The 10,483-nt window shown below is 36.3% G+C and overlaps 1 pseudogene; it reads right to left on the reverse strand.

The window, feature by feature from the left end:
- Window positions 1-2,257: 2,257 nt before the first annotated feature.
- On the reverse strand, window positions 2,258-9,908 carry LOC138711160 (small ribosomal subunit protein mS25-like; annotated as a pseudogene).
- Between the last annotated feature and the right edge of the window lie 575 nt (window positions 9,909-10,483).

A 10,483-nucleotide genomic window follows, 5' to 3' on the forward strand; every position in this document is an offset into this window, starting at 1 on the left:
AATTGATCATCATCACTGCCATCAGGCTCATTTTAAGGTTAATCATCTACTTTAAAGAACCGTAGTATCTTTTTAATTTTTCAGAAATGAGATATTGTTTAAATTGTTGGAAAACTATGTAATATCATAAAAGTAGGGAACCCCCTATCATTTCAGGCACGAACTGCCATTGGATGTTCTCAAACTTGCCTCCTCCCATCTTAAATTCACGACTATGCTAGCAGTGGCAAATTAGATATGATGCTCCTCTCAAGTATCAGTTCGAATCTTGATTGAGGTGATTACCTGGGTTTTTTCCGAGGTTTTCCCCAAGTGTAAGACGAATGTCAGGTAATCGTTGGCGAATCCTCGGCCTCATCTCGTCAAATACCATCTCGCTATCATCAATTCCATCGACAAGCACACAATATGTCTTCAAGCTGGTGCATGCAAACATAAAAAAGATAAATAAATAAAAGCATAATCATCTTGACACATTACAAATAACAGGACTGGCTTCCTACAGTAGAGGGTGCAAGACCTGTCTGTGACCTTATCATATCACCAATGGGTATGGATGGGGAGATACGTTTTAGTCTGAGATGAGCTTCTGTGTCAGTAGTTCATATAATATTAACCATCATGAAACAAACTCTCTTTCTGGTAGCCCATTCTTCCCCTCTCGCACAGCTCACATGCCAGGTCTCGCCTCCTCATCTACAGTATATTCTTAGTATGAGGTGAGTTCAAGTTCTAAAGTCTCAGATTTTTTTCTCAGGACTGGGAGCAGATAGAAACATGTGGTTTTGCTTAAAAGACGCAGGCACTCTTCGTGAATGTGTGACAGAGATGGCAGCAGTGTACAGCGCACAGAAACCTAGTGGCAGCAGCTAGAGTGGGAAGCAATTCCGATAATTAAAAAGGCGACGTTCTCGTTACAGCAAGAGCTATGTTATCATTAGGGAGCGGATTTTTATGTGCTAAAAAATTTAAATATACTTATTTTTATGTGCTAAAAAGTATGAAAATATTTCCTAAAAATAAAAAAATATATTTTCTTAATATGACAAAAATACCTTACTTAGCTTGAAAAAAAAAATGTTACTAGGTACTCACCAGCCACACTTGAGTGCTAGTAGTTGGCCGAGAATTGCAGTGAACAACAAAGGTCATATCCAAATTCTCCATCACAAATGCATGCCGATTATCTCTGAACAACGACTTATACTGTGAAAACGATCTTTCCACATCACAGGACGTCAGACGTGCATATTTAAACAGAGGAATGTCACAAACACAAAACCGTCAATTTCACCTACAGGCACACCCTCCAATACTTGAGCAACTTTACACATTTTTTTATATCCACTGTTTTTCCCAAACACATTCTGGAATTTGTCCCTTAGTACTTGTACTTCTGAACCTGGTAGCGAGTCTAGTTTAATTTCCACGGCACGCACCTCCCTGTTTCAGACAATAGGTTTTTGGATGTTTCGAGTTTTTTTATAATGTCACACGAAAAACTTAGATTTGCTAATAGGAAAGCCAAATCGTTTCTTGAACAACCATCTTTCAGTATATCTTGAAGGATATCGATTGACGAAGCCCGATAAGAAGGAATCACAATAAGATGTATTGCCTTACTTGATTGGCATAGCGAGAGGCGAGAGATTTGTTTAAATTAAATAATGTTCATACCCAGCTCTTATCTGTTGTGTTTGACAAACAAAGCATGGAATGAAAACATCTTCAGCAACAATGAACATTCCTAATTATGTGTTACAACATCTCTCCTCCTTGTCCTTGTTAATTTATTCTCTAATAATAACACTGATATGCTGCCTAGCAGTTCTCAGAACTTGAGGCGATACTATTACGAAAATGGATCACGGATACACCTCACAGTGCTTAGAAACACGAAGCAACCAAGAATTCTTAAAAAGATAGCGTACTTCTGAGTGATATAATTGATTTAGTTTTAAAATATTTAAAAGTTCTTATAAAAAATTTATTCAAGTAAAAAAACTCAAAGATTTATGTATTTATAATAGATTTCCTGAAAATAACTTATGTATTTACATTCCTGAATCAATCAATCTTCTTAGTGTATCCAGCTGTTTGCTGACAACTCGTGGACTGTAGTCTATTCAGTTGTTTTTCACGAGAAATGAGGGGTATTTTGATAGGTGTTCATTATAGATGCCTGTTGCTAGTAGCCAGAGTTGGGGTGTAGTCAATACATACTGCAGAGCTATGTCTTCTGCAACTGGTACTGATGATTTTAATTAATTTTTTTTTTTGTGGTTTATGGATGGACAGTATAGAAGAATGTGTTCCAGATCTTCATCATGATTATTACACACAGAAATCTGAAATCGGTGTAGGTACAATTGAGTGACAATGTAACCTGTTCTGGCTCTTGTTAAAAATGTTTGAACATGTCTGGGCAAGTTTTTGTATCACACAATCCTGAATGAAGACCTGAAAACATAACGCAAACAACTTTGAAGTGCTCATTCTTCCTACTCTCTTGACCTGGCTACTAGCGATTTTTTGCTTTTCCCAACAATGAAAGACACTCTCCTCCACAGTCACACCATTATTGCATCACGATTTTCCAGTGGTCGAAACAGAAGCGTTCACAGCGGCCATGGCATCATGGCATTGACACTGTGAAAATTGCCTACGTTTGCAGGGAGCTGACGTTGAGAAGTGACAGAAGTTTCAAATTTTTACGGCAAGTTTGTCAGAAAAAAACATCGGAGACCTTAGAACTTGTTATACACAGGGATACTGTTGATGGATCGTGACACACTGCTACTGAGAGAATGAACGTCACAGATTACAAACAGAAAGTATAATTTATTAAAAGAATGTATATATGTTTCTAGAATAGAACTGAAACTGACTAGCTGCTTATTCTCTTGGAAAAGTGTATTTTCCCCTCATATTCTTCGGTAAAGGAACCAATCCCGGGCAGGAAACCTGTCCTAACACTTCACATATGCACTGCCGGTCACATCCGAAGCCAAAATTAGCCGGGTTGTCTTTCTTCTGCACTGCTTTCAGCTCCGCAGCCAAGATGTCACTAAACAGAAATCAGAACGATATGTGGTACATAGTGACGTGACTAACGGATCTACAGGTACAAAGAATATTACCATTCAGTATACGGACACCCAACTGTTGACATTAACACATTCTCAAAAATTGAAATGAAATTCAAGGCAATTAAAACCAATAATTTTATTATACAGAATGTCCACCCTAGTCTATTTTTAAAATTCCCTGACATTTTCCTGTTTTCTAGATACAAAGTAATTTTTCCCCTTGACGTTACATTTCCTCAAATGAAGCTGGAAATAAAGTAGCTGTCCATTAAATAATTAATTTCCAAAATCCTAACACGTATTAATGATTATTAATCCCTGTAGTAGCAATAGTAGTAACCCAGTAAGTTATATGATTATGTCTCATGACCAGAACATAGTACGAAATGGAAATATAAAAACTGGAAATTTATCCTTTGAAGAAGTGGAAAAACTGAAATACCTTGGAGCACCAGCTGAAAGGCACAATTTATAAAACAGTTATATTAGGCCTACCGGTTGTTCTGTAGGGTTGTGAAACTTTAACTCTCACTTTGAGAGAGGAACAGAGATTAGGGTGTTTGAGAATAAGATGCTTAGGAAAATATTTGGGGCTACGAGGGATGAAATTACAGGAGAATGGAAAAAGTTACACAACCCAGAACTGCACGCATTGTATTCTTCACCTGACATAATTACGAACATTAAATCCAGACGTTTGAGATGGGCAGGGCATGTAGCAGGTATGGGTGAATCCAGAAATGCATATAGAGTGTTAGTTGGGAGGCCGGAGGGAGAAAGACCTTTGGGGAGGCTGAGACGTAGATGGGAGGATAATGTTAAAATGGATTTGAGGAAGATGGGATATGATGGTAGGGACTGGATTAATCTTGCTCAGGATAGGGACGAACCTCTGGGTTCTCTAAAGGCCATAAGTAAGTAATTACAACTATATAAAATTTTACAAGATTTGTTCTAAATCCTTTCGCACCTAAAGCACAAAGGAAAAGTGGGAAGGGAAGGTCAACGAACTTGAAGGGACGAGTTCTAACGAACATGACATATCTGCTTCCGCAAAGCGAACTTCGATTCTACAGAGACTCGGCAAACTTGAACCAAACACTACGCCTGTAATGCATGATGCCAACCCTCATTACTGAAAGTCAAATAGTGGTAGAATCAGTGTAGTTTGTCAAATGCCTATCATTTGCCTTTGTCTGAGTTACTATGGAAACATATGCATACACTTCCCAAGGCTTCTAAACTTCTAATAGGTTGCATTATTATCGAGCTTGTTGGCGAGGGATTGACGGGGAAAGGAGAGCGATTCTGATGTCACAAGATAGCTGAGTGCGCCAAAGCTCAAATGCTTCAAAGCAGTATCTCGTGTTTTTTCTTGTTTATGTTGTTTTTAATGCATTATGCCAGATCAATGGTGTGCTTTGTGGTATGTAACAATTCTAATGATAAAAGTAAAGAGTTATCCAAATCTAGTCTTTCAGGTAAAGCTTCCTGTGAAGCAGATTTGAATAATTTCAAGGGAAAAATTGTTCGAAGTAAAGAGTTGTCTCTCTTTACCATTCCTAAAGATTTAGGATTTAGAAAAAAAAAATGGGTAATTGCGTGCAAAAGACAGGGTAAATTCAATCCTGATGCAAGCAGATTATGCTCTGGCCACTTTAAAAACGACGATTTTGTTCCTGATTTTCGAGCAGCTTTAATGAAAATAAAGCCGAAACGACCGAGAATGTTAAAGCCTACAGGTAAGTTTAATGCCCACGTGCATCAACGTCGGTTAGTGTAATCACCGGTTAAAATTGTCACCTAACCGCTGGTTAAGCATTTTTACAGTGGATCGACCTCGGTTACGACTTAAATAGGAGGTTAACCACAGTAATCTCTAACCGGCCATATTCGAGCGGTTAAAAGAGATAACCAGTGATTAGTAGAGCAAGTAAAGCAAAATGGCGGCCAGAGCCACAGATGTTTATTTCGAAGACGATTATTATCGCACAGTAGCCTACTTGAATTTCTTGGATAGAGCATGAACGTGAAGTTTCTGTACTAAAAGGGGGAATACTCGAATATCTCTTTCTCCATGTCACTGGCTGAACAAAAAGAGGTTATGGATGGATCTTGGGATAATGAACAGTTCCCTCGTGTAAATGGGGTCCTGGATCGTATACACATTCCTACTAATCTTCTGCATCCTTTTCCTTTATAGATATTCCATCTTTATATATATATATATATATATATATATATATATATATATATATATATATATATATATAATATTTAAATCTAGTAATTGAGCCTATCGATACTTCAACCTCACATTGGAATATAATCATTTTTGCATTCAATTTTCCATTTTTTACGATTTTAACCTAAAATTACTGAAAAGCAAAGAAATGCAACTCGCAAATATAACAGTGCCCAAAGGCAAACAAATGCAAAACGAAAATGTAGGACCCCTTCATTTCGATGTAGAACGGAGTGAGCGCAGCCGTTTTTAGACGTTGACTATTATCTTTGCAGCGGTATGGATGCTTTCCTTTAGTAATTTTGTAGAAACAGTGTACCATCATAGACATTACTCTGGTTAAATGAAGTGTCAGCTAGCCATGTTTAAGTAATCGGTAATTGTGAATGGTGCACAGAAATTACATTTTAACCACTGTTACTGTTTAACCGTCGTTTCGTAATCTATGATTACTGCGTTTTTAACCGATGTTGATACACTTCGCCATAAATAAATCACGTAGGCCTATATACTGTAAGTAGCCTACATTAATACCAGTTTTGTATAATAATTAGATTAGGTTCATATAATATATTAACATATTATGTTAACCTTCAAATTATTTTCTTTCTTTTGTAATCTATGCTGGGTCATACATAACTTAAAATTAAGAAAATAATCATGCTACTTATACTAACAGTCGCATACCAAAGGGTGGAGAGTTAGTGACTAATACCAATAATGGTTTTTCACTGTAATTCTCATTATATTGATTTCATATTAACGATATGACATTTTGTCTTTATGGCATATTCAGTGGGTTAATCATAAAAGCTTCCAGTGACAATTCATTGTTGAGTTATAATGATTATTGTAAATGAACGTGTGGCTGACATTTCATTACCGATACATGCTCCTTTTTCCAAACTTTAGAGTGAGTTATTAAAAAAGATTCAATGTTAGAACGTTTTTAAACACAAGACTGGAAACTAGCAGACGAAAACAGACGGCAGTCACTGAGAGCAGACAAATTGTTAAGAAATACAGAAAAATAATGCAGTGACAAGTGTAAGTACATCTTTTATATACACGGTGTAAACACTTTCAATGTATTTATATTATGCCATGATACATACACAATTGGTTTATACCCATTGCAATGTTTTTATTTGAGGCGGTTATGTTTATAATGTACGCTGATGTCGCTATCAATCTGAAAATAAAGGACCAATGAGCGTGGACTCTTCGCGCATCATAAGCCAATTAGCCATTTGATTGGCTAATGAAAAATGAGATAACCTATTGAGTGTATAGAAGCCTTGTACACTTCCAACTTTAATCGCAAAAGTGGGTGAAAAAGGATAACAGTTGTAAGAGAAAGAGGCACGCTCTTGAGAAGTCCAATACATGTAGACATTTACTTACTCTGGTTTGCAGATGACTTTCTCCACGTGGCTGTGCACCTCTTCCTAGGTTTTGCTGTCAATATCAATTAGCATCCTCTCTCCTGAGTCTGCAAAGGGTATGAAGTCAATAAATATCTCAACCAAGGCTTGAGAAACAAACAGTAACTGTATTAAACTATTATACATTGATGGACCTATATTATATGCACTTATATCTGACATTGCCATTTAAAAAAAATCATTAAGTATATCCAGTGCTTTCCTTCTGGAGAAAAAGGTGGTGGAACTCTGTGTAGGATATATTATAACAGACTGGGAGATTATTACTATCCAGTATTGCTTTTAACCTCTTTTTCGCCCAACTTTAAGACTTTCTAGGTCCAAGCAGAATTCAAACAAAAATTAATTATTACCACATTTCTCTGCTTTCATAATGAAAAATACAACAAAAAGGTACCAGATGTTCCACCAGAAAAAAAAAAGCAGTGAATATCTCTCAAATAAAGTTCTACTTTGTAAATTTGTATACATTTGCAGCAAAATATCCGTTAAGAGAACCACTGCCAACCAAAAACTGGTCCAACCGAAACTGATAACTCGTGTAACTGAACTTTTATAAAGAAATTTTACAATCACAATTTAGTGAAGACTCAATATTAGAAAAACCTGAAGCTAGTAAGACTCTAAGTGCCATTTTCGTGGAAACTGTGTTGTTACTGGGATAACAGTGATTTACGTACTATAACATAAGTAAGAATCACAGTTCAGAATCGTGTGTTCATAGATAGTGGGAAGTGTATGTTGTTACAGCTTCAACGTATATTATAACTTATTTTCCTCAAATGTTTCAAAATGGTTCGTAATAACGACGATGATGATGATGATGGTGGTGATGATGATGATGATGATGGTGATGATGATGATGACGATAATACAATATGCAGTAAAAACAAATTACACCAAACACATTCTTTAAAAACGGAAACATTAAAATGGGGTTTTACTGGACATGTAATTGATTGTAGATCTATCTAACTTTATTCCTGCCCTGAATATCAAACTCAGTCACAGGCATATGTTGGTGAAATACTATTTCATATTGCACAAGGCAAGTCAGAGAGCAATATGCCAATTTACAGGAACAGGATTCGTATTAACTGGATGCAGTATATTTAGGATTTCTCAAGAGTAACATAAAGTCCAAAACCTCCTCATTCAATTTAATTGCAATTGTTAGTTACTTTTGAAACACAGTGCATAGACCTAGGTTATCATTAAGTAATATAGAGAATTTTTATTTAAATTGCATAAATCTCCATTTTGTATTATTTTCTCAACAGCCATCCTCACAACAGTTGATACAAGAACACCAACAGAACGAACTTACATTGTGTCACCACAAGAAACACTAAACATTGTGGACAGTAACCCCTGCAAATCACTCTGAGGTAGATTAAGGACTGTGGCTACTTTTCTTTTTAACTATGATGTACCGAAGAACATATGGACTTCAGTGCACTAATTCTGCATTTCCACTTGGTGAAGAATCGGTAGAACGGAGAAAAATTCTGTCTGACACTGGGACTCGAACCTGGGTTTGCAGCTGTACATGCTGGCACTTTACCCACAAAGCCACACCAGATTCAAGTTCCAATGCCAGATTGAATTCCTCTCATTTTAAGTTCTACCTACTGTGTTCCACTTTGTTGGCTTACCCTCGTGTACCATGTGACAGTATGTGTGACAATAGACACTATGTCCAACCTCAAGTACAGAGGTGCATTAGGCAAGTCTATTGTGCTACCAAAAAGGAGTGCGTTATATGGCAGTAAAAATTTTTAATAGCCTCCCTACGGATATAAAAAAATGAAACTCAAAACATAAGATTACTTAGGGCCAAATTAAAGAAGTACCTAATTTCTCACGCCTTCTATCCTGTAGGTGAATTTATGATATTCAACAACGCTGCATGAATATTTCTGTCTTGTATTAAGTATCGATACTAACCCCTTGTGTTGTACTAGTAGACTATATTGTAAAACTCTTCTGTATATATTCAAACTAGACTGTGACTATGATTAAGACTTTGCAGTACTATTAAGATTTTTTGACATATTCCATATTCCAGATGTGATGTACGAATACCATGGAATGTAAATGAATACAATACAATACAATACAATTATCACGGCATACCAGTAAAGAGGAACCAAACTGTTGAATCTAATACCAGGATTGAAGAGTAACTGGTCCAACAAATAAGTTTCCCGTTCCCTATAATTATAAACAATGCGCTCAATATGTATCTGTAAAAACAAAACCCCACAAACTCCGGAAAAATGTGGTTATACCTTCAGCCCTTCATAAAAGCCTATTTGGTTCAAGCAGGTTTAATCACTGAAATAAAATTCACAATTACTTATTACACAATATTTAAATTAAAATTAATAAAATTTACAGCTACGCACCAAAAAAACATGTGATGAATGGGGATGGTGTCATGTTCTTCAGTGTTAGCACCTGGACGTCAGGATTCTTGTACTGTATGTGGGGCACGTGCCAGAACACAAAATCTCTGTGAACAGAAAATATATATCAGTAAAGGAAGAACGACCGCACTATCAATATATGGACACACACAAGACTTGATAAAAGCACTCATCTGCTCGACTGTGAAGGGTAAAAATTTTTACTTGGGTGAAAAAACATTTTGATTTTTTTAACTGCGCTCGTGTAGTTCGGCTATGCGGACGAACGAAATTTTTACGTGACTTGTTAGCCAACATAAAATGTTTAGGTAAAGCCCTGAATAACATGATTATGACATATTGAATCCTACACCACACAACACGCATAACACATTTTTGGAGAAAAGTGAACAAACCTAGTTCTTTCCCTGTACACTTCAAATGCCCCAACTAAAACATAACCTTAAAATTTAAACAACGTACCTAGCTCCTTCATGGTGTTTACCACTCGTATTATAATTAATACAAAAAATTTTAACTCTTTCCTTTAATACAAGGGCGCCTGCTTCTAAATATTTCAGTGTTCTCCGAATTGGAGCTCTACCTTTCATAAACGGCATTTTTAATTCTTGAATTCCCACCTATTTTATCATTAAAAAAACAACCATCAAAAATTCTAAGACAGTGTCGCCAACATATAATCGTTAAATATTCCAACTTGGAATATTCAACGATTTTCATCTTCAAACCAGCGGTAACCTAACACGCACGGCCGAACTTGATGCTCGCTTCGCTACTTCTTTACCGGCCTTGACAATTCATTTTGATCCCTGTGTTAAATCCGTTGCTTACGAGATTATACAAGCTGGCGCATAGAGCTTGAAAAACGAGTCTGAAGTGGTTCCCTCGTAATGCCAATTCCGCCGCTCGGAGCGCTGTTCTGCCCTATATATTCATAGCAGAACACTTAAAAGACATTGACATTTGGGACATTTAAAGGACTCATCATTGCTTATTAAATGCTTCGTACAATATTTTATGGACAATAGACGTAATTTGCAAACTTCTACTCCTCAATTATATTACAATAAAAGGCTATCATTCTTGATATTAAAACATATTACATATAAACTGAGGGACTGTCTGCTCTGTACCTCAGTTCATACACCAAACATTTCCGGAAATAAATTAACTTGACATCTTACATATACGCACTATAGCCTACCCTTTTCACCTAATATTATTAATATTGTTATTAAATAAGATATTGCAACTAATTAAGGTACTGCATTATCT

This window comes from Periplaneta americana, chromosome 12 (genome assembly GCF_040183065.1).
Source record: "Periplaneta americana isolate PAMFEO1 chromosome 12, P.americana_PAMFEO1_priV1, whole genome shotgun sequence".
In the NCBI taxonomy this organism is placed as follows: Eukaryota; Metazoa; Arthropoda; class Insecta; order Blattodea; family Blattidae; genus Periplaneta; species Periplaneta americana.